This window comes from Chlorocebus sabaeus, chromosome 25 (genome assembly GCF_047675955.1).
Source record: "Chlorocebus sabaeus isolate Y175 chromosome 25, mChlSab1.0.hap1, whole genome shotgun sequence".
NCBI lineage: Eukaryota > Metazoa > Chordata > Mammalia > Primates > Cercopithecidae > Chlorocebus > Chlorocebus sabaeus.
In genome coordinates, this window is record NC_132928.1 from 12,835,409 (window position 1) to 12,856,998 (window position 21,590).

At 37.6% G+C, this 21,590-nt stretch overlaps 1 protein-coding gene across 3 annotated transcripts in view; it reads left to right on the forward strand.

The window, feature by feature from the left end:
* ESRRG (estrogen related receptor gamma) overlaps positions 1-21,590 on the forward strand; it is a 595,005-nt gene that overhangs the window by 346,971 nt on the left and 226,444 nt on the right. The gene's annotated exons all lie outside the window — the stretch shown is intronic.

Sequence of the window (21,590 nt, forward strand, 5' to 3'; positions counted from 1 at the left end):
CTCCGTAAGATCTTTAAGTTAGGAGATGAAGATTCAGTGCGTATGTTTATTATTTGATCAAACATTTACCAGTTATATCGATTTAAACAGGTCACTAATCAGCTATACGATCTAAATAAATGGTGTAATGTTCCAAGTGATACCTTTAAAAATGAATACATCTGCCTACATTTTCAAATTAGACACCATCATTCTATTATTAGGCAAGCAAAAATACTGTGGAAATTAAGAACTTTAAGCAAAGAATTCTTTTAAAAGTTAGCTTTGGTAACTTCTGTTATTTACAGTTATGTGGATGCCATACTATTTGGGATATAAAACACTGTACATATTAAATTAATATTTTGCCAATCAAGGCATTTTGCCTGTAAGTATGAATATTTTATTAGTTTGGTATCATTTTTCTTTTCATCAGCCTAGCTTGAGCCTTCTCTATTATACATTGCTTCCATCTAGGAAAAGCATGTTTCGTAGCAGAAAGAGCTCAGACCCTGGCAGCAGATATCCCTGGGGTTATATCCTGGTCCTCTCACTTACTGGCCAGGTTTCCTTGGATAAGTTAATGTTTGAGCTTCATTTCTTTCTTTTAATTTCTTCACCAAATCAGAATCATTATCACCATAATATCTACTTTTTACATTATTAAGATTATTAGATAATTGCACAATAAAAGAAGGCTCTTATTATTTTTACATCATTGACCTTTTTTGAGGTTGAGCAAAGTACTCTAAGTAAAGCTCTCAGAATAATGCTTAAGACATAGTAGGTGTTCAACAAATATTTTTCACTTCTCTTTGACACAAACTCTACATTAAAGCCTACATTAAACCCTGTATTAAGTAATAACACCACATTACATTTGTATACTTTTTTACAATTTACAGGATGAGTTTGATACATAGATAATTGCCTTCTACATCAAGACTGAAATATAAATATACATCACCATAATACAATTTAAAGATAATAGTCATTCTTTATTGAGTGTGTCTTTTACAGATGAGTAAACTAAATACAGAGAGGTTAAGTAACTTTGTCAAGGACGAACTCCTAGTAATACACAGAGCTGACATGGAAACTTACCCAACCTCCTAACCAATTGGCTAACCAGCCTGCCTTGAATACATGCAGTGAGAGACTGGACAGAGAGAAAGGAGGGGGTAAGGGGAACCTCAGCCTTCAACTCAGGAGGGTAAAATATACATAGGACAGTGTCTGGAATAGAGAAAAATATTACTTAAGTGAATGAAAGAAGCAAAAACATGTTGGGCATGGTGGCTCATGCCTGTAATCCCAGCAACTTGGATGGCTAAGGCGGGAAGATCGCTCGAGGTCAGGAGTTGAAGATGAGCTTGGGCAACATAGCAAGACCCTGTCTTTGGGAAAAAATGATGGGGGAAAAAAAAAAGAAAAAAAAATAGGTGGGCATGATGGTGTGTGCCTGTTGTCCCAACTACTTAGGAGGCTGGAGGTGAGAGGATCGCTGGAGCCCAGGAGTTTGAGGCTGCAGTGAGTCATGGTTATGCCACTCCACTCCAGCCTGGGTGACAGAGTGAGACTTGACTTAAAAAAAAAAAAAAAAAAAAGAAAGAAAGAAAAAGAAGGAAAGAAAAGCAAAATGTGAAAGAATATAGCAAAATCCAGGGGGTAACTGACATCCCATTATAAAAGAAAAATTGAGACCTTGGGCTGAGTTCTCTCATGGCTCAGCCAGCAATTTCTTGAGGAGCTTTAGATTCTGTTTTCTACTCTAGCAAAATAGGTTGCAAACTTTGGTAAATAGAGCAGAAACATACACATTTGCTAATATGGAACCAAAGTTAAACCCTGCTCAGAGAACTACAGAGAAATATATATGCCTACCCTCACCTGGAGAGCTAAAGGAACGGGTACTTGAGAAAACCTAGTCAAACGACATCATGAAGGCTGATGTAGCTTCAGTGGCAGTAGGCCAGCAATATTGCTAGAAGAACAGATGGAAGATGGGACACATTTGTAGCCAAAAAGAGACTACTCATAGGTAACACAGCATGTATTGCCAGGAATAAAGATGGTGAGATGTAGAAATAACCTCTATAAGTCCTATGTGTGTGTGTTTCTTAAAATCAGTTTATTTTTAATTGTTGGACAAATTTTGAAAGTTTTTCTGAAATCTGTGTGTTTTTTGGCATTGTTGGACTTTTGCTTTTAGGAGTGTGTACAGAGGTGTGTGTGTGTGCATGTCTGTGTGCATATATTCAAGTGTGTGGTACTAGACTCAGATGAGATGGAATTGATTAAAACATCAAATGAGTTACCCTATGAATGTTGTACAGTTGATGTTTGCTTCCCAAGGCAAGAATATGGGCTTGCATTTCTCCTGTGTGTAAATATTTTGTTTAGCACCTAGTGCAGTGCTAACAACAATGTAATAAATGCTTGCCAAATATAGTATAAATAAATAAATTGATTTAACACCCAGAAGTTTCATGTTCTTTATTTTATTGCCATTTGTTCAGACGCACAGAAGAAGAGACTCTAACAGACAATGTATTCCTTACTCCCTCATGGTTCCTTATCCACCCAAGATTGATCTTTATGGCTTTGTTCTCTTAAAGCACTTAACCCTTTAAAATCCTCCTAGCAAACCCTTCTGCTCATCACTTAGATAAAAAGAGGAATACAGCAGATAAATGAACAGAATCACACCCCATGTGGCACCACATCCGGAGGAATCACAAGTAAAGTCTGGTACCTAATGGTAGTCAATATAATGATTAAGAGCAAAAGTTTCCGTGAGCAGGATTGGAATTGTTTCTGCAAGTTACCTACGATGGAGGTTATAGTAAGTTACTAAGTCTCAGCTTCCTAATCAGTACAATTAGAATGTTACTGAGATTATTGTGAGGTTCAGATGAACTAAATGATGTAAAATTTTGAGCACAGTCCTAGCACACCATAAACCTGTGATACTTAGCAACACTGACCATCATGTCAATGACTGTGATCACCACGATAGTGACAGTGATGATGATGAGTGTTACCTATGAATTGTGATGATGATGATGATGATGATGACAACAGTGAAGATGATGGCAAGGGTGAGAGCACTTAGTGGCTAACAGCTTGCTAGAAAAACTCTCAAAAGGAATCATGGTGTAATCTGTTTTCTAATTTATGTTTCTGGGTCTAAGACTGCCTTCAAAACATGCTATTAGTTTTTGGAATGTTTAAACCAGCTCTCGAAATTAAATTACCCTGAAGAGGAACGCTTTTATATTTTTTAATATAAGGGACTTTCTGAATTCTATGCTATAGCCAGAACAATGATTTCACACTGAGATATTTATTCCAGGGTTCTCTCCATGATCCTAAGCGTCACTTTAAGGAGGGTGTATTGTTTTATTTCAGCTGCATCAGCACAGTGCCCCATCATTAATAGCAAATGAATAGACTGTGTCTATTTTGTAACTTTCATTCTTTACTCAATGGCTTTTCTCATGCTTAGTAAATAAATAAATTTCCATTATATGCTATTGTTGAAAAGTCATATTGTCTTAGATTTTAAAGCACACTTTTCATACAGAGAACCTGTAGTACAGCTAGCAGCCTCATTCCATTGGTCTCTAATGACTATCATGGTGAGACACAGTGACTTTGACAGAAGGAGGAATTCACTCCATTAAGCAAATATACTGGTGGCTCCATACTTTGTTGGAGTTAATAATTTCATCTTTAACAACTGAAGCAAATTTGAAAGATGTTGCACTTCTCATTCAATGCTACACTCATTTTGCCTTGATCAGGGAAGGTTGAGTGCTCCTATTTTGATGTAAAATCTCCCTAAAACTGTTAAGTTTGAGTTTTTTTAATTGTCTGGGAGAGTCCGACACCAGAGGGCGATATGAATTCAACATTTTTACTTGTTTTCTTGTACAGTTTACTTTTGGTGTGTAAACAAAATAAGCATATTTTGTGTTCATACTGATTCATTTTCTTAAGATTTTTTTTTTCAGTAATTTCAATTTTACTTACTCTGTTCCTCTCCCCACTTTTGCATTTTAACAAGGAATGGAAAGATTTAGAAATCATTCATTCATTTAGCTGTCATTTATTGAGTATCTAGTATATGCAAGGTACTATACGAAAGGGTTGGATGGAGTTAGGACAGAAATGGATAAATACTCATTAAAGAAATGTTTACTAGTCAACTGTTGCATACAAAGCACTCTACTAGGTACTACTGGCAATATAAAGATGAACCAGGCAGTTCTTGTCTTCAAGGAACTTACATTCTATTGGATAAATATGATTCAATTATTCTCTTTTATCTTAAAGTTTGCTCACTTACCACAAATTTTTCTTCCCCCAACAGTCTTTAGAGACATAGTTCAGAAAATCTGCCTCTTTTGTTCCTCTCTCAAGTTGAATTGACTATGCCCTTTTTTAAGGTTCTAACCTACTTTATAAAGACGTATAACATGTATACAGAGCATTACAAATGGGTGTCCTTTAAATATAAGATGGTGGGAATCGCTGAGGCAAAAATCCTGGAAATAGGAATGCATTTGGTATGTTCAGGTTAAGCGAAGACTGTTACCCAGGTTCTTTGAAGCAGAATTGTGGGAAACTTGCCAGGAAAGAGAGTTTGGGTCAAGTTATGAACAGACTTGAATTTCAGGTTACAAGAATCTTGATTTTGTTCTGTAACAGTGGAAAATGTGAGGTAAAAGTACTTGAGAATGGCATGTAGAATGAATTAGGAAGAAGCAGAAAGACAGAGGCAGGGAGACCAATGAAACTACTGGTGAGGAAATTCAGGCAGTTGGAATTTAACTTTGAGAATATAGAGATGATTTAGCCAGGCGCGGTGGCTCAAGCCTGTAATCCCAGCACTTTGGGAGGCCAAGACGGGTGGATCACGAGGTCAGGAGATCGAGACCATCCTGGCTAACACGGTGAAACCCCGTCTCTACTAAAAAATACAAAAAACTAGCCGGGCGAGGTGGCCGGCGCCTGTAGTCCCAGCTACTCGGGAGGCTGAGGCAGGAGAATGGCGTGAACCCGGGAGGCGGAGCTTGCAGTGAGCCGAGATCCGGTCACTGCACTCCAGCCCGGGCGACAGAGCAAGACTCCGTCTCAAAAAAAAAAAAAAAAAAAAAAAAAAGAGAGAATATAGAGATGATTTAGAGTCAGAACCAATAGGACTTAAAAGCTGACAAGTATATTCCAAGCACCCATGTACAAAAGTGTGGTATATTTTGACATCAGGAAGGTTGCATGAATTCATCTGTTTCATAATAGTAAGAGTTCAAAACTCAGAAAGCAATTGCCCAGCTAGACTTACATTCATTCACTTATTCATTAAACAGCCTATTCAATAACATCCAGTCTGTCAGACCCTAAGCTGTGTTCCAAGCATTCTGAGATGAGACAGGGTTACTGCCTTCAAGGAGCTTACAGTTTAATAAGAGAAGTAAAACTACGTACAGATATGAAAATGTTAAAGGATGGCAGGATAAGAGATGCCTCCAGAGAGGAGGTGATCTTTCTGAGTTTCCATCTGGAAAAGAGGTATGTGTGTGTGTGTATGTGTAGGGGGGTATTTTGGGGTATGTGTAGGGGTGGGGTGGAGTGTTAGAAAGGGGTTGTGGGGTTGGTGTTTTAGCCTGAGGGGTCCACACGTGTAGTGACACAGGATTGTGAACAGGTATAAAGAAATAATTATAATATGAATTACCCCGACCCCAAAGAGCTTTCAATTCTCTAGTAATGGTTCTTCTGTTTAGACAATGTTCTGTTTTTATATCCAATGCTATCCCATTATGTTGGACAGTCTTCCCATATGGGGACGGGGGCGTGAAAGAAGAGAGAAGGGGGACTGTGATAACTCAATGCCAGTTATATTTGAGAACCAATTTCATATATGACTTAAAAAAAATTCATCTGAGAATTAACACTTTAAAATCTGCCCAATGAAATAGTTAAATTCAGAAGGTGGAAAATTGAAAGAATGTCTATATATATATATAAAATCCCATTTTGACAAATGTGACATAGTAAATTCAAAGCCACTCAAATAAATGTCAAGCTTAATACAGGGGCACCTCTGCCTGCAAATAATCTCTAGGAGTGAAGAAAACACTACAAATAAAAAAATGCAACACTTTAAGTTCTTGATAATTTTTTAGCTCCTCTGTCGGTGATACAGAAAGGTGTGTAGAAAGCATTATTTCTCCACAAGCATCTAAGGCAGGGTTACAATTTCTTTCTTTTTTTCTTTCTTTCTTCTTCTTCTTTTTTTTAATGTTAAGCACGTTCCTTTGCAGGGCTTAGAAATCTCTCTCGTCCAAAATTGAACAAAAAAGGCCTCCCCTTGTGCTTTTTTTGTCAGGCTGATGAAGCTGTATAGAAATGTAAATGCAATATAAGAGATGGTAGTGGGAAGCTTGTGTTGTGCTCTTCTCTTCTCTGGGGCTCCCTTGTAAAATTATTCTCTGATTTTGCTGTGTGTGTGCACCTCTTGTGTAAGGGCATTTAATTAGCTACAAGTTACAACAAAGACTTTTGAAAGGAAAATATATCTGTGGTGCAGATGCCTTTATTTTCATTCTGTGAACAGCTAGGTTTTTAACTCCCTTATCAAGAGCTGCATGAACTGCCCAGACTAAATTGGGAACATCTCCACACTGTTTGACAAATAGATTTTTTGTAAACTGATTTAGCCTTTTCATTGTTTGCATTTCATTATATAGCAGACTTCATGTCACAAAATCGGTATTCATTCAAAATAGAGAATTTAGAGATAGGACTGTAGCCAGATAAAAAATATTGCACAGGTCGGAGCTATTAAGCATAGAATAATAGCAAGTCAGTGATCCAAGGGGCTGTTCTTCAGCAGCAAAGGGGCTAACATAGCTGAGGTCAGGAGTCAGACTCAGGGCTGAAGATGTGTCTGTGGCCACATTTACAAGACAATCTGCAGGGAACAGAGTGAGGAATGAAGGAGTCTCGCAGGATAAACTGTAGGAAAGAGACAGGTTTGTCCTTTGCATCTCAAACCTCATTCTCTTGAGGGGTCAGACGTGGGAATTTTAACAGTCAAGATGTGTCTTGGTCTGTTTTGAAACATTTGCTCATCAGAGTTTAGGGTTTCATGGCACATATAGGAGAGCCATATTAGCGAAATAGACTTTGAGAAGGAGTTAGCAGTGAGCTGGCTTTTCATTTCTTCTAAATCTTTTAATTTAGACCAGCGGGTCTCAGACTTGAACATGCATCAGAATCACCTGGAGGACTTGATAAAGCACAGATTGCTGAATCCCATCCCCAGGGTTTCTCTGGGGTGGCAGGGGCAAGAATTTACATTAACAGTTCCTGGATGATACTGATCTTTTCCTTTCAGAACTATTGGTATAAACTCCACATACCAGTCATCAGTGGATCAAAACCCACTAAGCAATGAACATTGGCAGCTCTTCACTGTTAACCTCAAATAGAAAGTCCAGAAGATCACAGAAGATAATGTATGTGTAGGACTTGTCTTTGTTTTGTTTTTATTTTAAAAAATAGCTTATGTAGGGCTATGTTTATATCACATCTTATTCTGCCTGTTTCCCACAGACGGGGAACTGTTTTTTTTTTTTTTTTTTCACTTTAATGTGAATCTTTGGAGATACCATTTATGCACTTGTCTCTCAGTGTCAGGATTATTTATAAAGATGAACAGGATGCAGTTTTACTCTCAAGAGGCTTACAGTCAAGGGAGAATCAGATAAAATATGAAGAAAACATTAATAGCATTTGGTTAGTTGAGATGATAGAGGGATGTTGAGGTCTCTATCCCACTGGGAACCTCCCCTGACCTCCGCTCCAAGGTAAACTAAGTATTAAGGATAACTAGGGGCTGGTTGCAGTGGGACATATCTGTAATCCCAGTGCTTTGAAAGGCTGAAGTGGTAGATCACTTCAAGCCAGAAGTTTGAAGCTGCAGAAAGCTATGATTGCACCACTGCACTCCAGTTTGGGTGACAGGCCTGGGTGACAGAGTGAGACCCTGTCTCAAAAGTAAATAAATAACAAATAAAATTTTTAAAAAGGGTAAGTAAGATTTTTCTAGGCAGAGAGGAGTGAAACACTGGTGTGTACTCAGGAATCTTCCAGCACTTTGAGAGTCCTAGAAATTTTTTTTACTTATAAGTGCACGCTGTTTCATCTTTCTCAGCTCTGGCATTTATTTTACTGTCTCTCCATTTCATACTTTTCCCCTACTTGATCTACTTTTTCCCCTTACTACATTCTATTTGACTATTATTTTCTGTTAATAATCTGCATTCATTGTAAAATTATCCAAACAATACATAAGAATATAAGGAAGAAAATGAAAAGCAACTAAATTTTATTGCCTTATGATACCACAGATTCTGTTTAACCATTTTACATCTGTTTTTACTCTGAAGCATAGTATTTAGAATAGATTTTTACATTATACTCAGCTCTTCATTGATAAGCATTTTATGGTTCACTTTTTTCTCCTTAGATGCTTGGCAGTACAGGACTTATTTTAGTAAAGTTTCATAAACTGACGGATCCCTGGAAATTTGGTTTCTCAGCATTGTGTCACTACAAAAGCTGAAGTCCACAGATGGTTTTCACTTTACCCTAAGCCCCTTCCTCAGCAGTTAACTTCACCTTTTTCCTTCTTTTTAATGTTGGCTGCAGTTTGAATCCCCAGTAGATCTTATCCCCAAAATACCACTGTATGGACCCCACCCTCGGAGATTTTCACTGGGTGAGTTTGGGTGAGACCCAGGCAGCTGTAATTGTAAAAGGTCTTCAGGTGATTCCAATGTGGAGCCAGATTATCTCATCCTATGATCACAGTTGGGCTTTGGGGTATTAGCATGGCCTCAAAGAAAAAAAAAAGATGTCCATCTGCAAAACTGGTGAAGTTCTGGAAGTCACTTGCATTTAGTGACTTGGTATCTAACACAAGCCACTGATAGTTTTTGTGGGCTTGTATGTAAGGACGAATATTTTCTTATACTTGCATCAATCACAGTGAGCTTAGATTTATGTTATCTTATTTGTTTTCACAACAATCTTACGGAGCAAGCAGATAAGTTTTTTTTTTTTTTTTAAATCCCTTCTTGCTAATTGTTGTTCTTAACAGATGATAAAACCAGTAATTCAGGTAAGTAAGGTCCAAGGTCACACAGCCAACAGTCTGTACAGCCAGGATTAAAACGAGGCCATCTGATATCAAAGTTTATGCTTTTACGTACACTTCCTTTATACAGTTCAGTAATGGTAAAATAATGATTCCAGGACCTGGGCTAAGTAATTTACCAGTGGGTCTCAGTCTCTACTTTGGCAGCGTATTGAAGTCACCTGGGAGGTTTCAAAACTCCTGATGCTAAAGATTTTAAATTAATTGGCTGGGGTGAGGCCTGAGGATTGGAATGTTTCAAAGGTTTAAACCAATGATATGTAGACCATTTCATTTAGTCTCCTTTAGCAACAGTATGAGATTGGAGTCATCACCATGTTTAAAATGAGGAAACTGAGACATACAAGACCTTAACCTATCAGCCCACCTGTCTACCAGCTAAAGAATAGCAGAAGCCAGGCTCAAAACAAGGGTGAACCACTGTCTGCAGCTCTTCTGGTCACTATATCTGTCTCCACCGATTTTAAGGCTTTTGCTTCAAACTCTGAAGCAGATGCAGCTGAGTGAACCATGAGACATATACTAACCAGAGAAAGAACTGAATTTAAAGTTTTTAAAAGTTCAAGGACCATATTGCTGTCTGCAGACTGAGCCATAGCAGCCAGCATCACTGTATTGATTGATTTATTTAGTATTCCTTGTTGCAGGATTTGATTTTTAAGACTCAATATGTTGAAACATGAAGTTTAAAAAACTTAGGGGCTGGGGATAAAGAATATATGAATAATAAAGTGAATTCTGAGCCATTTATTTTTAATAAAAGCTCTGTTCCCGATGATGAAACTGTAGACTTTTAGAACAAAACAGGTCTATAGAGATCCTATTCTCACATCTTGGCATGTCCCAGAATGACCTGGAGAGCTTGTTAAAACATAGACTGCTGGGATCTACCCCCAGAGTTTCTGACCCAGTAGGTTGGGGTGAAGCCTAATCATCTATGTTTTCAACCAGCTTCTACTTGATGGAGATTCTGCTGGTCTGGAATCCATACTTCGAAAACTACTGGACTGGTTCCCTCTTGTTCACTGAAGCCCAGTGAAATAAATGCAGCACCTAGCGCAAGCGTACAGATGACCAAAAACCATTCTTCCTCAACTATTCTTTCTGCCACATCTTGCTTCTCTGAGAAAGAGAGGGGAACTTCAGAGATGGTATTTTTACCCTCACCCTAAAATTCAGCGTGACGTCAACTTGAGGGGATAAATATCACAGTTAAAATAGTCCTTAACGGCCGGGCGCTGGGGCTCACGCCTGTAATCCCAGCACTTTGGGAGGCCGAGGCGGGCAGATCACGAGGTCCGGAGATGAAGACCATCCTGACTAACACGGTGAAACCTCATCTCTACTAAAAATACAAAAAATTAGCCGGGCGTGGTGGCTGCAGTCCCAGCTACTCGGGAGGCTGAGGCAGGAGAATAGTGTGAACCCGGGAGGCGGAGCTTGCAGTGAGCTGAGATCGCACCGTTGCACACTCCAGCCTGGGCGACAGAGAGAGACTCCATCTCAAAAAAACAAAAACAAAAACAAAAACAAAAAAAAAACAAAAAAAAAAGTCCTTAACTCCCTAAAAGCACCATATTTTGTATGGATCATAGGGTCTAGAAATATTACTTGTTAATAACTTAGTAATGGGCACTTGGAAAATTCCCCTCCTGTTCTCATCTTTCTGAAGTGAAGGTGAGTATAGTGACCCAGGAAAGCAAATATATGTAGAATATATTAGCCCCTTTAAAATACTGACAAAATTTCTTCAGAGAAACATTGAAACTCGTTTTTAAAAACATCAAGTTGTATGAGTGCGTTACGTTAGTCTGTTGTTGCATTGCTATAAAGAAAAGACCTGAGACTGGTAATTTATAAAGAAGCGGTTTATTTTGGCTCACGGTTCTACAGACTGTACAAGAAGCATAAGTGCCGACACCTGCTTCTGGTGAAGCTCCAGGAAGCTTGCAATCATGGCGGAAGGTGAAGGGGCAGCAGCCTATTAACATGGTGGGAGAGGGAGCAAGAAAGAGGGGAGAGGTGCCACACACTTTAAAATTTTAAACACCCAGCTTTCTAGTGAACTACCAGAGTGAGAACTCACTCATCACTGGGAGGACAGCACCAAGCCATTCCTTACAGTTCTGCCCTCATGACCCAAACACCTCCCACTAGGCCCACCTCCAACACTGGAGGTCATATTTCAATATGAGATTTGGAGGACGCAAAATAGCCAAACCATATCAATGTGTGAACATTTTTGCCAAAATCAGAAATTTATTTGGCAGATATTTGTTGAGAGTCTAAAATGTCTAGATTTCAGTGCTAGGCACAGGGCAGAGGATTAAAGGCCATCAAGAAGTTTACTCAGTGGAAGGCAGAGACACATAAGGACAATCTACCTTGACACAAACCAGTTAGACCAGTGAGTGCAAAGCATGATAGGACACAGAGGAGAAGGCCATTGATTCCACCTGGTGCCCTTTCAGGAAGGCTTCCCAAAGGGAACACTTGAGACTGGGTGTTTTTTTGTTTTTTTGTTTGTTTTTGTTTTTTGTTTTTGATAGAGTCTTGCTCTGTTGCTCTGTTGCCCAGGCTGGAGTGCAGTGGCGCGATCTCCACCAACCTCTGCCTCCCTGGTTCAGGCGATTCTCTTGCCTCAATCTCCTGAGTAGATGGGATTACAGGCACCCACCACCACACCTGGCTAATTTTGTATTTTTAGTAGAGACAGGGTTTCACTGTTTCTCAAGCTGGTCTCGAACTCCTGACTTCAGATGATCCGCCCCCCTTGAGCTCCCAAAATGCTGGGATTACAGGCATGAGCCACTGTGCCCGGCCTGAGAGTGTTTTATCTACCCTGTGGATTGTGTTGCTAAATATTGTAGCTCACTAAATGAGAACCAGAATTACCAGAAAAGGACCCCTCCCCTTTTTTTTTGCAACGGTTTATTTATAAATATGTAACTTTCTCCTCCAGTAAGAGCACATGAATCAAGTATGGTAAAAATAAACAAAATATTTACATTTACTTTCTTTACATCTCAAAATATTGATTAGGATTGAATAATTGAATAGGTTTAACTGTTCAATGATGGCAATGAAGTCAATGTTGGGGGAGAACATGGGCAGTACTAGAAAGCTCTCACCACAAAAAAAGCCCATTACAGCTAATATTGTCTTATTTAATCATCTTTGCTAATAGGGAAAGCAAAATGTGGCCATGTTTTCTCCCAAGATCTTCTCAGCAGTAACATGCCCAGGCCCCAAAGCACCTGGTAGTATGACAAAAAAAAAAAAAAAAAAAAAAAATGCCCTTATACTGCAGGCTAGAAAGATTATACAGATGAAACAGAATAATTCTGAAGAAAACACGAATGTTTGAAAGCTGTTATGTTGTATGGGTTGATCATAGTTCTATTTTATTAACAAGGGGATCTTTGAAAAACTCTAAGCAAATATGGTAGTTTTAAAGTTGAGTTATATTTTTTGGATTGTTGTTGCTTCTGTCTTAATGAGGAATGATTTTGCTACTCTTTAAGTCTCTTGGTTCCTTAGCTCAGATATCCTCGAATTTTACTGTGGTTGTATGGCTGGGAAACTTGGGAAAGGGAAAGCAGTCAATTTGGAGCTGTACCTAACCAGAGTAAAATTCTTGATAGAGAAGGGAAATTATTGAGACCACAGGATTCTCCCCTGCCCCACCTTTTTTTTTAATTTTAGAGATGGGGTTCCACTATGTTTGCAGGCTGGAGTTCAGTGGCTATTCATAGACAGGTGTGACCATTGATCATTGATCACTGATGCCTTGAACTGTTGGACTCCAGCAATCCTCCTCCCTCAGCCTCTGGAGTAGCTGGGACTACATGTGCACACCACCAAGCCCAGTGGTTTTCTTTTTGTATTGTACATTTTCACTAGTAGGGCAGATCACCTGAGGTCAGGTATTCGAGACCAGCCTGGCCAACATGATGAAATCCCGTCTCTACTATAAATACAAAAGTTAGCTGGGTGTGGTGGTGGGTGCCTGTAGTCCCAGCTACTCGGGAGGCTGAGGCAGGAGAATCGCTTGAACCTGGGAGGCGGAGTTTGCAGGGAGCTGAGATCACACCACTGCACTCCAGCCTGGGCGACAGAGTAAGTCTCCGTCTCAAAAAAAAAAAAAAAAAAAAAAAAAAAAAAAATCAATAAATCCAGATGTTAACTTTGCAGCATGAAAACTGAGTGCTGTTGGGCAATCAACAAACCCTTTGAATCTCAGTGTCATCTGTAAAATGGGATGATAATATAATAATAATAAAGTTTCTACCTGCTACAGCGAGTTGTCATGAGGAACAAAAGGAGCACGTGTGAAATTTCTTTGTTAATGTTAAATTATAGCAAAAATATTGGATATTCCGCTTCTTAATTAGAATTTTTAAATGTTCTAAACAGCTAACTTTTCTGTCTATATTTTAAAAATATAAAAATTGCCGGGCGCGGTGGCTCAAGCCTGTAATCCCAGCACTTTGGGAGGCCGAGACGGGCGGATCACGAGGTCAGGTGATCGAGACCATCCTGGCTAACACAGTGAAACCCCGTCTCTACTAAAAAATACAAAAAACTAGCCGGGCGCGGTGGCGGGCGCCTGTAGTCCCAGCTACTCCGAAGGCTGAGGCAGGGGAATGGCGTGAACCCGGGAGGCGGAGCTTGCAGTGAGCTGAGATCCGGCCACTGCACTCCAGCCTGGGCAACAGAGCGAGACTCTGTCTCAAAAAAAATAAAAATAAATACATAAATAAAAAATAAAAATTAAAAAAATCTTTCTCTGTTAAATTTCACTTCTTCGTTTAACATTCTAATTTATCGAAGGATGAATTAATCCATGTCTGTTCTCACTAACGAAAATGATCTTTGATTTATTTAGTTTCCTAATTCAACTGGTAACTGAACTCTTGCTTTTCGGTGACACAGTTTGATTGGATAAACCTTCGTGATCCAAATATCTGTGCATTTAGTTACAAACTGTAGGTGAGATAAGAACCCCAGGATTTCAATGTTCTGAGTACAGTCCTCATGCCCCTCCCCCCGCCACCATTCCTGTAATTTAATCTACCACAGAAATGGGAAAGGAATTCTTTGTCTCACTCTCTCTTTTTAAAATTGATACGTAAGAGTTGTACATATTTTGGGGGTACATATTGCATTTAGATACATGCATATGTATGTGTAATAATTGAACCAGGGAATCTTACTCTTTTTTGCATCCAAAATGTGGTTTTCTAGAAATAACGCTTGGCTCTCTAGAATGTGATATGTTCTCATCAGGGTCTTGCTCTTTCAATGAAATCATCAAGCAAAACGTACAGGTCTTGTTTAAAAACTGCAGGGAGTAAAGAGAGGTAAAGAGCAGCCTAAAGGTAAGACCTTTGCCTTATTCTGCTGATTAATTCCCTTCTTCCTTCCGCCATAAGAGGAAAAATCCACCTTCCCACTGAAAGTATTCAGTGTTCACTCTGCTCCAGTCAAACATCTCATAGAAATAGGAACTTCGTGACCATTCTTCATGGGATCCTTGTCAACATTTAACCAAAGAAACCTTTAGATAACGAAAAGTACTTAGAATCCTTAATATATAAATTTTTACGTTACATACAAGAATCATTTTTGAACACTTAAAAAATTTTAGTTTCAGGACATGGGATCATGATTTTTAAAAGCATTTGCTATAAGATTAAATGAGAAAATGTTTCCATGTTACCCTGGGAAGGGTCACAGTTTTAGGTACTGATATGGCAGCTTTGTTTGTTTGCTTTTGTTTTAATAATAATTGTTTTCATTATCTAATAGTCAGTATGAATATTTACAAAACATGGAAAATTAGAAAGTAGAGGAAGACAGCAACCATTCTACATTGCTCCTTCTTAGCTATCAGAAGAATAAATGATGATGAAGCGCTGGTGCACCTTAGTATAGCATGGCGCAGGCCTTGCCCTCAATTCTTTTTTCCTCTTTTTATGTTTTTCTACCAACTTTCTGCTTCACCATTTGCCTATTTTTTTTTCAATCATGTTATCTCTTAAATTTTTCCTGTATTACTCTAGTTACCCAGCTTGAATTATCTCATTAAATTTGGCAGCCTCTCTTAAATTTAATAATTAACTGAGTAATAGCCTTGGTCATTAGTTCATTCATTCATTCACTCATACAAGACGTATTCATTGTGTTCCTATAACATTGACAGGAATATTTCTTGAGTTCCATTACTGGCCCTGGGGACACTGTCAGACCCAGCCGAGCTCACAGATTACAGTCAGATAGAGTTCAGAGTAAGGAAAGGTGTGGCTGCTTAACAAAACTGAATCCTTGAAAGAAACGATAGCTAAAATATGCTTCTAAAAGGACAATAATTAGCTGAGGAGAAGACAGAATTTATTTCTACTAATACATTCCCATTTCTTTTTAAATATGTAACTTTTTTTTTTTTTTTTTAACCTTTCTAAACTTTTGGAGAAAGTAGAGGACCATTTGGTTTACACTTGGATATTACACTTTGGTTCAGATGTCCCTTGGCTTTTACTGGACCTTTGTCCTCAGAGGGGTCAGATCTCCGTCGGAGTTCTATGCGCTAGTATATTGTGAACAATTGTGACATTAACATTGGTAGCTTGTTGCGAACGAAGCACTGGAAAGGGGAGAAATATAATCTTTTCTAATAGGAGCTTTCCTACTACCTAGGTATGTAACCTGGGTTAAGGCTCTTAACCAACCTGAGCCTCATTTTCTTTACTTGTAAAGTAACCAAGCTGGACTCATAATCCCTATGGTCTTTCCCAGCCTGTAATTCCCCGTTGCCCAGACTTTATGTGCTGCCATAGATTAGTGGCCATTCAATGTAACAAGAGCAAAGCCTTGTGAAGAAATTGAGTTCTTGGGATATCTGATCAAAAGAGCTCCTAGGTGAATGAGTTTGTACTTGGGATAGTAATAAAATCAACAGCATTATTGACTGAACTGCTAGAGTAGAGGGATGTGTAAGAAGTGTCTTAAAGGAAGAGAAATGGATTGTGAGCAATTTCTCCCCTTCTTTCTGGTAAACAATGTACAATTGAATTCTCTGGAGAGTCAGCAGAATCAGTTAACTTTCCCAAGTCTGTCTTCCTCATCCCCATGCAGAAAACATCATGGTAACTTTAAGGGGACATCTTTTAGTTTTCCCTTTTGTTACATGCAGCCAATGTATATGTGGCAGTATGGCAAGCAATTCATAGTGTAATGAACTTGCACTTCACTTTCTTTTCTGTATCCAGTATCTTCCACTCCTAGTCAGAGATGGAGGCCAAATGAATTACAATGCCTTTCTCTTGCATCTCTCTGTTCAGTTTTAAAAGTTTGTAAAATAATTTTTAAAGATTTAAAAATGATATAACTAACATTTATGGAAGGCTCACTCATTGTAGGATGACAATAAAATGCATTCTCCAAACGGGGACACTATTGAGGGTGTAAGAAGGTGCTACTGCAAATTGTTACGCTAGGACAACTGGCACAAGCCAAAACTTCCTCAGCCCACTGGATTATATGGTCCCCAAACTGGGGCCAGATATTGTGCTAAATTGGTTTAACCTGCTTAATCCCCATAAGAATTCTACAAGATTGTTGTTGTTATTCCCATTTAGTAGCTGAGGAAACTGAGACTAAGATGGGTGAAGCTGACTCCAGTTCAAAGCCTCACCCCTCATAATTGGAATCTGAACCCAAGGCATGTTCCAGAAGGACCTGTAATCCCTTACTCTAAAACCTTCTTCCAGGTATGACAAACACACACCTCTAATTAGCCTTGGTTGGGGGAAGGAGACTCTTATCAAACGTAGTCATTTATAAAAAGTAATCTTAGAAGTGTGTCAGAGAGTTCAAACATCAAAAAAAATGTATAACTCTTTAAACCTGTTTATATGGATACCAGATGTTAATATCTTATTTTTTTTTCCACTAGTCCTTTGAAAATTTGGACAAAGGGATTAACACAAGCCACAGGAAAAGCGAGTTTTTAAACTTGTATTGAATATCCATATATGTCAGGAAAAAAAATACATTGTGTTTTTTTTTGATGTTTTATGATATATATATTTTTAGACTCAAATATATTATATGTTGAATGGGGTGGTTAGGATGGGTAATTTGATCATTTTACTGGTATCAAAGCATGGATTGCTTATTCTGGAATCTGTCATGTTTGTTCCACTTCCCCCTCCTTCTCTGTCTCCACTACTCCCTCCACCTTCCTCTCAGAGTTAAGCTACCCTTTATTTTGGACAACAATATCACACACATGATTGAGTCAACAATTTATGGCTTTTAAAAATAGGGATTTTGTCCTCTCTTAGGTTTATTGTTTATCATAATCATCTTTCAAGTGAAAAGGCTAATTTACTCTTTCTATAGGAATATTTTAAGCTTGATTATCATAATATTACAGCTGCCTGAAAAGGTCTAAAATGGGACATTGACCTTGAATGTTTTCTGCATTTAGCTCATGGTGCTTAACATTCAGGAAAGAATATAACTGCAACTCATTTATTAATGTATAATCTCAAAACGTTAACTATTGCTCTGTAAATACATGCTATGCAGATTATAGAAAGCTTGTAGGATACTATGAAATGCATTTGGTATCTTACCAGGGCAAGCATGATGGAAATACAACCTAACTAAAGTCAGTTTTCCCATTGGAGCTACTGTAGTTTATAATTTAATTTTTACTGACATTTCATCATGTGTATTATTAGTTTGACAAAATGAAAATGAAATAATCCTGAATTAATTAAACAGAAACTGAATTGCCTCTATTAGTTTTTCCGTCTTTCTCTGATTCTTCCCCCCCCCCCCCCCGCCCGCCTTCAGCTTTCAGAAACACAGTGGGAAAGAGTTTAGTGTGTTATGGAGGTGAGATAGTTGCTCCCCAGAGAATGGGCTTTTTTTATATATAGACTCCATAATTTGGGAATGGGATGGATTTATAGGACAAGAGGTTTGTCAAAAGGAAAGGTTTTTATTAGTGCTTCTGTGGAAGCGATCACTTTCAGTAGAAATGATTGCTTCTTGCCAATCGAGACAATAATTTAAATATCAAAGCCTGTGCCCTAGAAATGAAAGGCAACAGAAAATGAGGAATGATGAATTGATAGAGGGCTGGTGGTAATATAGTGTAAAGTCGTCATCCTGACTTCGAAAGAAGTCTGCATGTTCTCAGTGGGAAAGGTGTGTTCTTAAGCAGGTTTATAGCACAAAGGAAATCCCAATTCTCAGATGAGGAAATGAGGGACAGATAAGTGAGGTGACCTGCCTATAGCCACACAGCTCATGAGGAGTAGAAGGGAGCCTGGTGCTTTGCTTGTCATTTTAGGTTCTTTTCCCAAGGTTTTCTTTTGGAGTTAAAGATAGTAGTTAGTAATTGTCTTGGTTTGCTTTTTGTAGGATGGTATATTATACTATATATGATACATTTAAAACAGCAGGGAAAATAGTTCAAAAAGTTAAACAGCTTTTCAAAGATTTTATACTCCTGAGGAAAGATTACAAGGCAATTTGAAAATCTAAATTTGTTATGCCTTGTTTAGTTTTACATATTTAACAAGTGATGAATGCGTAATATAAAAGAAAAACTTGCTTCAAAAATGACAGTGATAAACTTGAACATTTTAAAGCAGGTTAGTCCTGTTAATTTTCAGAAAAGAAAGGTAGGAGCTAAATATAGCTGTTAATATGCAATAACAGCAAGACTAAATATTTCTCATCACCTTCTAGCAACATAAGAATTCCTAGTTAGAATGTTGCAGGAAATGATTCTGACTTAAATGTAGTAAAATGTCTGGTGCATACGACTATAGGAATCTTCCTGTTGTTTCCACTTGAGTTTTGCTTGTTTTCATTCTGTTCTTTGAAATAGAAATGAAGTGTATTCTCTGCTTGGTGACTGCATTAGTTGGGACTGAAAATGAATTTATTTGGATATTTATGACTGCATTGTTTCAGGAAGAAGAGATTGAAACTATGCATACACTAAGAGTCTGATGCATAATAGACTGATATTAACTAATTTATTAATATTCTTTGTGGAACAATCGTGAGAGATCCTTTTGTTTGGTTCAGTTTTTCTTGATTTGGGTAGACTCCTTGTGGTAAGATTGTGAAGTGTATAGACTGGGAATATATGTGTATCCTAGGCTGTTTATCTGTTTGTTTGTTTTTTTTCCAGATTTTTTGTAATTGAGATTCTTGAAGGTTTAAGTTCAGTATTACTCATGGTGCATTTATTTCCCATGATTATCCATTGTTTTCTCCTTCAAGGTGAGAAAAATCTGGGACCAGGGAAGTTTCTTGAGATGACTGAGCTGTGTATTTGTAAAACGTTCTGGAAGCTGTCTCACAAGTTTAGTGAAGAGGATTTTAAAAAAAATTTTAAATTGGTTAAATTGGATTCAAGACAGTAAGTATAGTCTTTAGGTCCTTGAATTGTATAGGTGATACTTTGATCCCAAGGGGAAAACATCCAACTCTACAAACCTGGTACATGTCTGATCACTCAGAAAGCAGTGAGCTCAGTGAACACTGCACCTTGCGTAGATGAAATATGGTTAGTGAAAAATCAGTGGGGATGATACTGTGTATGTTTGTACATGTATCTCTGTGAGCACAGCAAAAAGACTTACACATAAGTATGAGTCTAAATATCTTTAAAAATATACACCAGTGAAGTCAAATGGATCATCATGAGGGCAAATAAGTACCCAAAGGGAAATAAGAAAATTATGGGAAATCAAAGATCACTTGTACGAAATTTGGTGACTTGAAGTCCACTGGTAAATACACTACAAATCTTGTCTTTAAAAAGCCATTTCAAAGGAGTAATAAACAGGTTCTGTCACAGCATGATAATGCAAAGAAACTGAACACAGTACAGGATTCTGCACAGGTGCAAAATCGGAGTGCTTTCTTTGAGTACATTAAGATGCATTGAGTACATTAAATAATTTATAATTTTTACAGAAATATCCATAGTCAAACCAAGAAGGAAAGTTTCTGTTTTTTTTTTTTTTTGGTATATCTTTTTTAAAGTATGTACAATTGAATCTATTAATTACCCTGAGAATTTTAGTTTATTCAGAAATCAAGATAGTAACCATATGAATCAAAGGATATTTTTCTGTCTTTGTAATGCAGTATTAGCTTCCATATTTCTTTGAGTGTATTTTAGAAAAACCTTTCTTTTGCAAAATGCCTGTTTTATTTATTTTTTTAATTGTAAAATGATTACATGTCTTATTTGAGATTGAATAGACAATTTTTTTCTCTCTCAGTGTCTGCAGAATGCTTGGATTTTCTTCTACATCTCAAAGCTCTTTTAATTCACTGCTCACAACCAAATTTACATCTTAATTGCAGAGTTCACATTTAACAATATAGACAGCATAATGCTACTGGTAATTAAGCTTTTACTACCTGCTTTTATACAGTATTCTGAGGCACCGTTTTTGCTATGTGAGTTCTGATCTAGAAACTTTGTATGCATTTAGAACACAAATAAAAGTAATCAGGCCTATATCTTAGATATAGCTAAATACAAGGCAGTGAAATTGCCTTCTTCTGTGGGGGGACCAAATCATGTCTGTCATTTTTATATTCTGAATTTTAATGTGGCTGCTCTATTTTAGTGTTTTGTTTTTTTTAAGACCTAGAAAATTTGAGAGGGTTGAGGGAGTTGAGTCCTAATTTAGTGAATTTAACACACGATGAATATCTGAACTAATTTATTTTGATCTCAAAAATTATCCTATTTCTATCATGTAGGACTTAAGACATAAAAGGTTGATAAGCAGTAGGGTTGAATTATATCAAAATTGTGGGTTTTTCACTCTCCATAAGGTAGCAGTTATCTCTTCGCCATAAATAGCTGGTATCTATTCCAATGTACATTTGCTAGTATAAAAAAATCCTGTAGATTAAAATAGGACCTAAGCAAACTCTTTGTTATATGGAAATTAAAGACACGGTATACACAATTAAAGGAGGAAAAAACACACTTGTCCTCTTATATCCTCCTTTTATTTATTTTTTGAACACTTTTGATAGAGAATTCTTAGTTTTGTAAATTATTATCTGTTTGAAACTAGTTCTTATAGTGACCAGACTGTGTGATGGTTTATAAAATGTTTCTGGGTTTATTTTTTTAAAGCATATAGGGTGCCTTATGTATAGAAACAAATATGTACACTGTGTTTTATTTGAAAGCAGTATGTTTTGGGTAAAATCATATATATAATTATATGCCTCCTAGTTTGGAAGCTTGTACTGAAATATATACAAATAATTAAGAATACTTTTAGTGTACTGTTTACTAATGCTCTCCCTACCAAAAAAA